The sequence below is a fragment of the Ursus americanus genome, chromosome 16 (assembly GCF_024610735.1).
Source record: "Ursus americanus isolate L20-20 chromosome 16, mUrsAme1.1.p, whole genome shotgun sequence".
In the NCBI taxonomy this organism is placed as follows: domain Eukaryota; kingdom Metazoa; phylum Chordata; class Mammalia; order Carnivora; family Ursidae; genus Ursus; species Ursus americanus.
The window spans coordinates 33,320,384-33,334,820 of record NC_142142.1 but is presented as its reverse complement, the minus strand read 5'-3'; positions in this window follow the sequence as shown (position 1 = coordinate 33,334,820).

Sequence of the window (14,437 nt, the reverse complement as noted above, 5' to 3'; positions counted from 1 at the left end):
ACAATCGTAAGGGATCTGAGTGGCTATACTCATAATCAGAAAAAATAGACTTTACAACAAAAGAAAGATATTACTAGAAATAAAGATGGATATTTTATTATGATAAAAGGTGAATCTGTAAGTAATTTCATAGTAACTTTAAATGTATCTGTACCTAATAACAAGGCACCAAATGTATATGAAGCAAAAAGTGAGAGAAATGAGAAGAGAAATGACAAGTCACAATAGTATTAGAGGTTTTAATATCACACTCCTAATAATGGATGAAAACTGCTAGGCCGAACATCAACAATGCTGTAGAGTACTTGATAATGGTGTAAACCAAATAGACTTAACAGACATCTACAGAACACTCCCACAAATCAGGAGAATTCAGTCTTCTCAAGTGCACAAGGGATATTCTCCAAGACAGATCATGTTCTAGGCCATAAAACAAGCCTCAGTTCATTTAAGAGGCTTGACATTATATAAAGAATGTTCTCTGACAACAGTAGAATTAAATTAAAAGTAAATAACAGAAGAAAATTTGAGAAATTAATAAGTATATAGGAAATTAAGCAACACACTATATAATAACTATCAAAGAAAAACATCATGATGGAAATTAGAAAATACTTTGAGATAAATGTGCACAAAAATTCATCATACCAAAACTTATGGTGAAAAAATACGTAAATGAAAATTTATAACTGCTACTTATATTTAAAAAGGAAGACATATCTTAAATCAATAATCAATCTTCTACCTTAAGAAACAAACAAACGAAAAGAGCAAATTAAACTTAGCACAGGAAGAAAAGATACAATAAAACCTTCAGTGAAAGAAAACTCAATAGAGAAAAGAAAAACAATAGAGAAAATCAATAAAAGAAATGTTTCTTTAAAAAGATTAATAACATTGACAAACTAGCTAGACTAATAGAGAAAAAATAAAGACTCAAATTCTTAAAGTCAGAAATAGAAGAGAGGACATCACTACTGACCTTGCATATACACAAGAATATTTAAAGGGAATATCATGAAATGTATGGCAACAAGCTAGATAATCTGGAAGAAATTAACAAATTTCTTTAAAAAAAACACAAACCACTAACAGTGCATAAGGGTTCCCCTTTCTTCACATCCTTGCTAACACCTGTTGTTTCTTGGGTTATTGATTTTAGCCATCCTGACAGGTATGACATTACACCTCATTGTACTTTTGATTTGCATTTCCCTGATGATGAGTGATGTTGAGTATCTCTTCATGTGTCTGTTGGCCATCTGTATGTCTTTGGAGAAATGTCTGTTCATGTCTTCTGCCCGTTTTTTTAATTAGATTGTTTTTTGGGTGTTGAGTTTTATAAGTTCTTTATATATTTTGGATACTAACCCTTTACCAGGTGTGCCATTTGCAAATATCTTCTCCCACTAAGTAGGCTGCCTTTTAGTTTTGTTGCTTGTTTACTTTGCTATGCAGAACCTGTCTATTTTAATGAGGTTCCAATAGTTTATTTTTGCTTTTGTTTTCCTTGCCTCAGGAGACATATCTAGAAAGAAGTTGCTATGGCTGATGTCAAAGAGGTTACTGCCTGTGTTCTCCTCCAGGATTTTTATGGTTTCAGGTATCATGTTTAGGTCTTTATCCATTTTTTGTATCCATTTATTTTTGTATTTGGTATAAGAAAGTGGTTCAGTTTCATCCTTTTGCATGTTGCTGTCCAGTTTTCCCTACATCACTTTTGAAGAGACTCTTTTTCCCATCGTATATTCTTTCCTGCTTTCTTGAAGATAAACTGACCACACAGTTGTGGGTTCATTTCTGTGTTTTCTATTCTGGTCTATTGATCTATGTGTCTATTTTTGTGCCAGTACCATACCGTTTTGACCATTAAAATTTTGTGATATAACTTGAAGTCCAGAATTGTGATGCCTCCAGTTTTGTTTTCCTTTTTCAGGATTGCTTTGGCTATTTGTGGTCTTCTGTGGTTCTACATAAATTTTAGGATTGTTTGTTCTGGCTCTGTGAAAAATGGTGTGGGTATTTTGATAGGGATTGCATTTAATATATAGATTGCAAACTGGTGCAGCCATTCTGGAAAACAGTATGGAGGATCCTCAAAAAGTTAAAAATAGAACTACCCTATGATCCAGCAATTACACTACTAGGTATTTACCCAAGAATACAAAAATACTAATTCAAAGGGTTACATGCACGCTGATGTTTTTAGTAGCATTGTCTACAATAGCCAAATTATGGAGAGAGCCCAAGTGTCCATCAACTGATGAATGGATAAAGCAGTGATATATATATATATATATAGTGAATGGAATATTATTCAGCCGTAAAAAGGAATGAAATCTTGCCATTTGAAATAACGTGGATGGAGCTAGAGAGTATTATGTTAAGTGAAATAAGTCAGAGAAAGACAAATACCATATGATTTCACTCATATGTGGAATTTAAGAAACAGAGCAAATGAGCAAAGGGGGAAAAGAGAGAGAGAGAGGCAAACAAAGAAATAGACTCTTAACTGTAGAGAACAAACTGATGGTTACCAGAGGGGAGGTCATTGGGGGGATGGGTTAAATAGGTGGTGGGGATTAGGGAGGGCACTTATTGTGATAAGCACAGGGTGTTGTATGGAAGTGTTGAATTACTATACTGTAAACCTGGAACTAACATTACACTGTATGTTAACTGACTGGAATTAAAAAAAAAAAACACCTTAAATCCCATAAACTACTGAAACTTATTCAAGAAGAAACAGAAAATCTAAATGGATATATAATGACTAACATATTGAATTAGTAACTTAAAATTTCCTACAAAGCTAAGCTCAGGCCAACATGGCTTCGCTGGTGAATTTTACAAATCATTCAAAGAATCAATTCTCCAAAAACTCTTTCAAAATATACAAAAAAAAAAAAAATAGCAGGAAACACTTCTTAACTCACTTTATGAGGCCAGCAAACATAATCCAGTTACATAGAAAGTTTGATGGAAATTAAAAGATACTTTGAGGTAGATGACAAGAAGGCAATATACCACAACTTATGGGATGCAGTGAAAAGCAGTATACTGTGAGCAAGTAGGACTTATGCCTGGAATGCCAAGTTGGTTTAACATCCCAAAATTGATTAATTCATTAAATTGTATCAATAGACAAGGGGAAGAAACACAATAATCTCAAAAGTTGCAGAAGCATTTGATAAAATGCAAATCCTTTCATGATGAAAACACTAAAAAACATTATAAATAGAAGGGAAGAGCACTTATAAAAACCCACTGCTAGTATCATACTTAATGGTGAAAGTCTGAATGCTTTCCCAAAAGATCAGAAAGAAGACCAGGATGTCTGCTTTTGTTACTCCAATTCAACATTGAACCTGTGCTTTCAGGCAAGACAATTTGGCAAGAAAAAAAATTGAAGGCATCCTTAATAAAAAGGAGGAAGTAAGAACCTTTCTATCTGCGGAGGACATGATCTTGTATTCAGAAAATCCTAAGGAATCCACAATATAAATTAAACACTATTCAAACTGGCCAGTTATGGGTATTAAGGAGGGCATGTATTGCATGGTGCACTGGGTGTTATACGGACATAATGAATCATGGAACACTGCATCAAAAACTAAGAATATACTGTATGGTGACTAACATAACATAATAAAAAAAATTATAAAATAAAATAATAAAAAATAAACACTATTCAAACTAATAAACATGTTCAGCAAGGATAAAAGATCAACATACAAAAAACAGTTTCTTTCTATACATTATCAGTTAACAATCTGATTTGTTTTTACAGAAATTAACTGCCTGATTGTAAAATTCATATGGCAATGCAAGGACCCAGAATAGGCCATTTAATCTTAGAAAAGAAAGAAAAGTTGGAGGACTCACACGTCCCAGTGTCAAAACTTACCATAAAGTTACAGCAATTAAGATAATGTGATACTGTGGTTGTCTAAGCCTGGGAAGAGGGGCTGGGGAGTTACTGCTAATGGGTATGTGATTTCTTTCAAGGGAGATAGAAATGTTCTAAAATTAAATGGTGGTAACATTTGCAAAATTCTATGAATATACTAAAATCCTTTGCACTGTATACTTTGTATGGTATGTGAATTACATCTCAGTAAGTCTGTTAAAAAAGAATTAAAACTTATACCTTTATTTGTTCATCAATACATAAGGAAATGTAAGAGAGAGGAGCCAGAGCATAAAGAGATTGATTATTACCTATAGGGAGTTGGCAATAATTGTGAAGAAAGGATAGGAGAATGGGGGTAAGAATGACTTATCCAAATACACCATTTTGTATATATGACTTTTGGAATCATGTTAATACTTCATATTCCAAAACCAAAATGAATAAAATAAACATTGATAAGGGAAAATTCTGAAGTGGAATATAAAAAGGAACAAATAATATGAATTATATTTCCAATGAATTATAGAACTGCGCTTACCTGCATGGAGGGAAGAATTAATCCAAGTAACTTTTGAGGACAGTATTTGAACTATATTGTTGAGGCTCAAGACACAAAGAACTGAAAGCAACATTGTTAACAGACTTCACCTTTACAAAGTCATGGCTTAGCAATTTCTAAACTACTCTCTCTGGAAAACAGTGTGGAGGTCCCTTAAAAAGTTAAAAATTGAGCTACCCTATAATCCAGCTATTGCACTACTGGGTATTTACCCAAAAGATACAGACGTAGTGAAGAGAAGGGCCATATGCACCCCAATGTTCATAGCAGCTCTGTCCACAATAGCTAAATCATGGGAGGAGCCGAGATGCCCTTCAACAGATGACTGGATTACGAAGATGTGGTCCATATATACAATGGAATATTACCCAGCCATCAAAAAGAACGATTTCTCAACATTTGCTGCAACATGGACGGCACTGGAGGAGATAATGCTAAGTGAAATAAGTCAAGCAGAGAAAGACAATTATCATATGGTTTCTCTCATCTATGGAACATAAGAACTAGGAAGATCAGTAGGGGAAGAAAGGGATAAAGAAAGGGGGGGGTAATCAGAGGGGGGAGTGAAGCATGAGAGACTACGGACTCTGAGAAACAAACTGAGGGCTTCGGAGGGGAGGTGGTGGGGGAATGGGATAGGCTGGTGATGGGTAGTAAGGAGGGCACGTATTGCATGGTGCACTGGGTGTTATACACAACTAATGAATCATCGAACTTTACATCAAAAACCAGGGATGTACTGTATGGTGACTAACATAATATAATAAAAAATTATTTTTAAAAAATGGTTTAAAGTATACATTGTTAAAAAATAGGCCCTAACCATTTTCCAAACTAATTAACCAAAATATGAAAACAAATAATTCTGGGCAACATAAAGTTGCCAACCAAACTATTCAGTGTCTGTCAATTGCTGTGAGCAGTTTTATGCAATCTGCAAATAAAAATATAAAGTCTATTTTAATTATTCCATTAAATCCTCCTCCTACTTTTAATAAAAAAAAAATAAACTACTCTCTCTGTTTCAGAGGACTGAGAAAATAAATAAATACGTTGTGGAAATATAAACCAGGTTTCTCATCGACAGAGAAGTAAATCATAAATACAGAAAGGCAAAAGGATAGAAGAAACCTTGTGGTTTTGAATATTAATTGGAATTATCAGTGTACACTCATGTGAATGCAGGATTTTAATAGGAGGCAGATGACAGATGATGGTGGTTGGATGGATGGATAGATGATAGATAGGTAGATGATAGATAGATAGATAGATAGATAGATAGATAGATAGATAGATAGATGATATAGATAGATGATAGATAGATAGATAGATAGATAGATAGATAGATAGATAGATAGATAATCCCTAAATCTGTCTGCCGAGATGGCAAAGAAAACAGACACCCTACTAGCAATGAGGATACCTAGTGATGAGATCTTGCTTTCTAAATACAATTTTCAATGAAAAGGAACCAATGTGCCTTGGGGCATCTGGGTGGCTCAGTCAGTTAAGCAACCAACTCTTGATTTCGACTCAGGTCATGATCTCAGGGTCATGGAGCCCTGTGTGGGGCTTCATGCTGAGCATGGAACCTACTTAAGATTCTCTCTCTCCCTCTTCCTCTGCCCCTCCTCTCTTCCTCTCTTTCTCACACACACATACACACACACACACAAAAGGAAGCAGGGTGCTTTTAAGAAATGGCTGATTCCAAGACTGGGACATAGAAAATATAAAATTAGCCTAGAACATCTTGTTGTGCCGTAAAGTGAGAAAGTATTCAAAAAGTGATAGGGAATTATCAAAGGTCATCACAGACAGTTTGAAGGGACTATAGCAGGCTGATTTGGAACAATCTGAACATCAAAGTAAGTTAATTATAATAAAGGATAATAATCTATTGAATAAAATAATTCATGAGTCCACATTGACAAAAACCAATACAGGTAAGCTCTTCCTTACAGTAGAAAACTAACTAATAAAGGTAGGAAAAAAGAAAGGTTTGCCATTTGGAAACTATATTCATGTTCTCTTTGCTACTCTAATAAATTACGGCAAACTGATGGCTTAAAACAATGTAAATGTATTATCTTACAGTCCTGTAGGTCAGAGGATGACAGCAGTAACTCCAAGCTAAAACCAATGTGTCTGGAGGGTTGGGTTTTTCTGAAGACTCTTGGGAAAGAATCCTTTTCTTTTTTTCCCCCACCTTTTCCAGATCTCAGATGCTGCCATATCTCTTCTCATAGCCCTCTTCCTCCATCTTCAAAGCTATTAAAAGTGAATCAATTACTTCTCACATGTCTCACAAGACCTTTCACAGTCCTATCTCCTTGTGACTGACTCCCTTCTGTCTCACTCATCCACTTTTAAGGACCCTTCTGATTAATTTCAGTCCCCTCACATAATCCAGATAATTCTCCTTAATTTAAGGTCAGCTGATCTGCAACCTTGATTCACCTTTGCCATGTTACTTAACATATTCATAGGTTCCAGTGATTTTGATATGAACATCATGGAGGTGAGTACATTACTCTCTCTACCACAACCACCATCATAATAATAGTCAGTGTAGGTGAGAATCATCAATGGATGTTAAAACTAGTGGGAGCAAGTTTTTGGAGCAACAACATATTTACATATCTCCTCTCAATATCCTTATTAATTACACATAGAAATATAGTATCTTTATAATGGAGTAACCTGGGAGACACATTACTCAAATTAACATAACCAGTAATGGGACATCTGAGCATCACTAACTGTGTTTATAGAAAACACATTGAAGTATTTAGGGTTAAAATGGTATGTGCCTTCAACTTACTTTCAATGAATAGAGAAAAAAGAATTATGCATATTATATATATAATGTAATATATAATATTCACATTTGTGAAATCTAAAAGGATACATACACTATTCTTACAATATTTCCACAAGTCTGAGATTGTGTTTAATAAAAAGTAAAAAGGGAGGGCACCTGGGTGGCTCAGTTGGTTAAACATCTGACTCTTGATTTGGTTCAGGTCATGATCTCAGGGTCCTGAGATCGACTTCCACCTAGGGGTCCTTAGGGTCCTGAGATGGAGCCTGCTTAAGATTCTCTCTCCCGGGGCACCTGGGTGGCACAGCGGTTAAGTGTCTGCCTTCGGCTCAGGGCATGATCCCGGCGTTGTGGGATCGAGCCCCACATCAGGCTCTTCCGCTATGAGCCTGCTTCTTCCTCTCCCACTCCCCCTGCTTGTGTTCCCTCTCTCGCTGGCTGTCTCTATCTCTGTCAAATAAATAAATAAAATCTTTAAAAAAAAAAAAAAGATTCTCTCTCCCTCTCCCTCTGCCCCTTCTCTCCCCTCCCTGTTTGCATGAAAAGTACAAAGACAAAAATGGAATATATAGAGAGTGTACAGTTGAAAGGACTTAACTACTAGATTAGATGTGTGATTGAAGATCAGGAATCTGAAATTAGTGCAAATAATAGTACATTAATTGAGATTGAAAATACTGAAAGTGAGGTGTGTCTGGAGGAAAAATCAAATATTGGAATCTTCAGTATGTAGGTGATACTTAAAACCACAGGACTCAGTGAGACCGTTTAATGAGAGTTGATAGAGGCAGACGAAAAGTGGTTGAGAACTAAGTTTTAGGGGACAAGGGCATTAAAAAATTTAGAAACCTGAAGAAGACCAATGGCTCCTACTGAGAGACTGGATGGCCAAGAGAAGAAAATATAGGAGAGGATAGGAGAATAATTTTTTTTCCCCAGAATATATTTTTTTTTGATCGACAATGTTAAATGCTACTGAGAAATTGAGTAAAATGAGAACTGAGATTAACCACTGGATTTGGCAATATCGCATTTCTTGATGACTTTGACAAATGAGATTTCAGGAAAGTAGTGAGGTTGAAAGACTAATTGATGTGGGTCAAAGACAGTAAGGAAACTGAAGAAGCAGACGCAGAAAAGGAAGAGAATGTTTGGAGATTTGCTATGAAGGAGAACAGAGACATGGCACAGTAGTTATAGGACCGGGAGTTAAAGGAACATTTTGTCTTGCATTGTTTTTGTGTTGGGTGTTACTTAAACAATCTTTACGATGATGGCAGTGACCAAGTGGAGGCAGACCATTGATAAAGCAGGACATTAGGAGATTCCTGGGGCAAAGTCCTGCTGTGGGTGGCAAGGATTAGATCAGTGCAGAAGGGAAAGGTTTGAACTGGACAGGAACAGTTCATTTCTTCTAACAGGAAGGAAAGCAGAGTTTGTGGGTACAGTTTTAAGTAGGTTAGCATATTTGGTAGTGAGAAGTTAGATTATCTTCTGATTGTATTTTTCTCCATGGAATTAAAAAAAAACTAGATGTGCACTTGATTAAGAAATTAAAAAATAAAGAAGTTTGAGAAGCCAGAAGAAGGTGTACAATAGCCTTCTCAGAAAGTAGATAATAAAATGGCTAGTGAAATGCAATTATATTACTAAATAGTGCTAAGGGCATCCTTCATTTTAATGGTCATGAGTGTAAAGTGGCATCAGTCAACAAGTATCCATGTCCATGTGGAATATAATTGGACTAAACCAGGTTGAGATTTTACGAAGCAAAAAGCAAAGGACAGAGGAATAAGCAAGTTGAGAATTATGGTAGGGAATAAATATAGTAATAGACATATGAAGCTTAAGGTACACAAAAAGAAAAGGAGAACATAAAGTAATAGAAAATAAAAAAGTAGAAGGGGCCAAGTGATCAGAAGTCACGTTGTGAGTGGAATAATTATTAGAATTGGAGAACTATAAAGATAGGAAGTAGAGATCAGAGAATAAGGAACTAGAATATCAAGATTTGGGGGCAACACTCCAGCTATTCTTAATGATAAACAGGGAATGACCAAGGAGCAGGTGGCTGGGAATGGGTGAGCAAAGGGATCATCAGAAATTGGATATCAAGGAACTAATTATTCAGAGTGTTGCATTAATGGATATTGAGATTGCAACGGATATAGTGATAATGAGGAAACATCTAGTAAAGTATTGCAATTTCCATGAAAGAGGGCATGAATACGAGATCATAGGTAACTGAAATCTCTGGTAGCATAAACTTTAAAGGAGCTAGTATTTTATGTATGTATGTATGCATGTATGTGTGTCTGTATCTGTATATTTTTCTATTTATTTGTTTGTTTTTTTGTTCTTGTTTTTGTTTTTGTTTGTTTGTTGTTGTTTTTATAGAGCGGGTCAATTGAAACAGCAATGAGGAGCAATGTGAATCCCCACCTTACCTGCAGGTCCTGTATTGATACAGGACATGAAGGGGAAAAAACAAAACAAAACAAAACAAATCACTCCCTCAAGAGGGCTCCAGGGAATGTTTTCTGGGTGTGGCCAAATTAGAAAAAGATGAAGGGAATATATATGCAATCCTTAATCCCTGTGCTTTAGCTCAATTCTTAAAACCGAGATTTCTTCAAAGCTTGGAAATTTGCCCACTTTTGAAATTGGCATTCAATGGACATGGAAAGAGGACACTCTGAACCGTGCATTTTCACTAAGAATAACCTTTTTCTTTTAACTTAGCAGAATGTAGAGGGCGAGCCTACCATCAGCCCATTTGTCTTGCTGTGTGATGGAGATTTCTTCCTCTAAAATTTAATTTGTGGGAATCGGTTATAAATGTATCCTGGGAGCAATTTTGATTAAATCCAAATAAATGATAAATAGCATGCTTAAGTCCATTTATATTTATTTCTCCTTTGTTAACCGTGTTTGGCAACACCTCAAAATTTAGTGCTATCTGCAAATTTCATTAGCAGGCAATTTATTCCCCCCTGGAGATGATTAATAAAGATGGAAAATAAAACCTGACCTCATGCCAAAGCTCCTGCAGCCCCCCTACTAGCCACTTCCTCGCAACTGGACGCACTCCCATTTATTACCACCTTCCTTTGCACTGGCTCAGCCAGCATGCCAAATGATGTGACAGTGTTCATATCCAAGCCAACGTGAAATAGGTTGGAACACTAACTTTTCTGGGACACTCCACTAAATGCTTCAAGTATTGCCCCAATAAAACACAGATTGTATTTCACAAGGCTACTAGCTTTGTCCTTCCGCAAACAGACACGATGTTTGGCATCCCTTATTTTTTATAAGTCCATATAGCCATATTACTGAGTCCGTGTTCTCTGGCTGTTTATAGATTTCCTTTCAATATCTGGGACTTAAAGAAAAAAATAAGTACTGACATCACACATATCACATCTCTCTGATTACTCTCTTCTGTTTGAAGTTCTGCACCCTGTCTGCTTTCCCTCAATTGCCTGGCATTATTCCAGTTCTTAATGATATTTCAAATATTCTTCTAAGTAGTTTAACAAATGTCAGCCCACTTTTCCTGCCTCCAAGTGATTGTGAGTTAGACTATTCTGATATTAATATTCTTGGAGTTCAAGCTTAAATGTAGCCATGGGATCAAGTGGTTTCTGGTTGCTTTCTTTATATTTTCCCCTACTCATATCTTTTGTTGAGGAATTTTTGCATAATTGATGGAATCAGTTGTGAAATTAGTCTGATTTGACCATTAAGGCTTAGAACATTAGATTAACCTTTACTTTTTCAAGTTTATTTTCTTATTAAATAGCAGAGTCCGTGTTTTTATACAACAAATAAAGGTCAATTTGAATTCTTCCCTGCAAACCTGATTAAAAAAATCAGTTCACCACAAAAAGCACTTTAACTTCAATAGCTAGAATTTTGTTTTGTGTTTTTGTTTTTGTTTCTGGCTTGGTTTTCCTGTTTGTTTTGTACATTTATTTTTACTTTTTTTTAATTTTATGTTATGTTAGTCACCGTACAGTACATCATTAGTTTTTGATGTAGTGATCCATGATTCATTGTTTGCATATAACATTTAAACCTAAAACTTCACTATTATATATGTTAGGGAAAATCTGAGATCCAAACCAGTCTAAGAAAACATTCCAAAACTTTGTTAGTTTTATGAAAACACTGAAACAAACTAAAAATTCCTTCAATTACTTGTTAATTATTCCTAATAAAATAATTTCTTTAGAATCATTTTATACAACTCTCTAAAATACCTGCTTTAAGGAAAACACAATTATTGGTAAATAGCTTTTACAAACTCTTACTGGTAGCATATATTTAGTAATTTTGATTAAGACAGAAAGAAGTTGGGGCTCTTGGGTGGCTCAGTCAGTTAAGCATCTGCCTTCAGCTGGGTCATGGTCCCAGGATCCTGAGATCGAGCCCCATGTCATCCTCGGGCTCCCTGCTCAGTGAGGAGCCTACTTCCACCCCTCCCCACCACCTCCCCAGGCTTGCACTCTCTCTCTCTCTCTTAAATAAATTAATAAAGTCTTAAAAAAAAGACATAAAGAAGTTGAGTATTCCATAATCTCTGAAAGTTAAATGTGAACTTTTAAATAAATTAAAGAATAACAGAGTGAATGCTTTACATTTCCCAATAGCGCTAAAGCAACATCTTGTTAGACTACTAATACATGTACTGGACATCCCACAGCTTGTTTGAATGTAACGGGATTTTTCTATGTACATGACAATTTTTGAAGAAATATCATTATAGTTAATAATAAATGTTTCGTGTATAAATGTTAATGTATTAATATCTTAATATTTCCACTTCATTTTTCTCAGAGCCTGAAACTGATGGCATGCTGATGGGAGTAGGAGTATTTGTCTGATCATTCATCATTCAGGTCCTAAGAGTTGCAAAATTAAAATAAAAAGGAAAAATAAAAGCCAACATGACAAAAAGAAATTTACTAAACAAGTGGTTATTTAAGAAATGTGTTTCTAATATATATACCTTCATACTTGAAAGAACACTGATAGTTGAGCTGATGTGAGGGTTTGCATTTGTTTTTTAGACTAGGTATTCTCAAAGTACTAATAATATTTCCATGGTCGGGTGTAAGTTAGGGACCTGCAATGAGGGATAAAAATGAGCAAAACGAAATGCCAGGAAATAGGAATATTTGGGGTTGAAGAGTCAGGTAGAAGTTATCGTTGGTGAATCACAGTAAGGAAGCCTGGAAAGAAAGCTTGAAAGCCATGTGTGAGGGTGTTGACTAGCATGCCAAGAAGTTGGACTTTTTATGATGAGAAATTTGAAACTTTTGAAGGGTTTCAGCAAAATTATATGGATAGAGTCGATCTCTAGAACAATTAATTTACCACAGAATGGAGTCTGGAAGAGAAAAGTAAGAGATACGAGGCAGGGAGCTCGTTAAATTATTATTGCAAAAGTCCAGGCCAGAAGTAATTAATATACTCAAAAAACCCCATTTACCCATCCTCTACTACCTGCCAGGAACTCTTCAGGGTGAGCAGAGTACAGAAGTAAAGAAACAGAACACAATCCCTGACCTCATCGAGCTTACATTCAAGGAGCAGGAGGCAGACAATAAACAAAGCAAAAATAAATAAGTAAATGATACAGTGTGTGAAAAGGTGTTAAATGATTTGGGGGAAAAAAACAAACAGGGAAAGAATATCAGACATATGAGATGGGAAATGGGGGGAGTCATAATTTTAAATAAATCACAGTAGGCGTCATCGAGAAGGGGACATTTGAGGAAAACCTTAAATGAGTAGGTGATGTGGATATCTGGAAACATGTCCCAGGAAGAGGAACAATCTGGGGAGAGAACTTCAGTCTGAAGGGTACCAGAATATTCAGGGCAGAAACAGGAAGCTAGCACAGCTGGAATAAGGTGATTTAAGAGAAGCAGAAAGCAAGATATTGGAGGAGAATTGGTAAGATTGAATAGGGTTTTACAGCACATGTGAAGACTATCTTTTGCTCGGAGGGAAATGGGGAGCTATTGGAAGGCTTCTGCAGAGAACTGACATAATCTTACTTATGTTTTAAATGAATAAACATGTTTTAAAGAAATAATTATGCTTAAAGAAAATAATTACATTTTAAAGAAATTGTTATGCTTTCAGAAAATAACTACGACAGATATTGTGAAAATAGACTCTGAGGCAGGACCAGGGCAGGGCTCAAGAAGAAGCCAGGAGACCTCCTGCTATAACAAAGGTTAAAATAGAGAGAGTGTTAGAAGCGGAGAAGGTGGGAAGTGGTAACAAGAACCTGAATTGGGATGGCATTAATAGAAATGGCGGGGTCTGAACTAAATGAAGATTGACAGGGCTTATTAACTGTAAATATGGGATGAGGATGAGGGAGTATTTCTTCTCTACTCTCCGTTTTTCTCTCAGGATGACGGAGAGCTCTGTTATCGCCCTTCATAGAAACAGGTAAGTGGATGTGGGGAGCAGTTTGCAGGAAGAACAGCTGGTTTTAATCATACTAAATACGAGAAGTTAGTGAACGCTAGCAGCGTACAGAACTCCGAGAAGATGTTGAAAAAAGACAGAATTATGAACAGATCCAGGTGCTGTGGGACCTGAAACTTATCAATTTAGGGGGAGCCATTTTTAAGAAAAGTAAAGGAATACTGCAAATGCAAAATTCTGTTTGGGATCTTGAAAGTGACCCATGAAAGTGAGAAATACAGAAGGTTAAATATCACAGCGAACCATCCACCACAATCCATTCTGCTGATACCATGGAATGGCTGAAACCTCCAAAGGAGGGAGTTAGAACGGAATATTACTTTGGGTAATATTTTCAAGAGATAAGATACTCTTGAAGAGCAGAGAAGGCGGAAAAAGAACCAAGATAAAGCAACTCCAGGTACCCAATTTCAGGAACTAGAGGTGACTGGGATGGCCACGTATCTATAAATATATGTATGCCGAGCACCATGCCAGATGCTGGGAGCCTGTCACCATAGGATACAAGAATGAGGAGCCTACTTCAGAGGACTCTGGTTAAGGGGCAAGAAATGACCCAGAAGCCAAAAATATCGAGAATGCTCATTTAAGAGATCTATTCACATCATTACCTGATTTCCTTGTTTCTCAT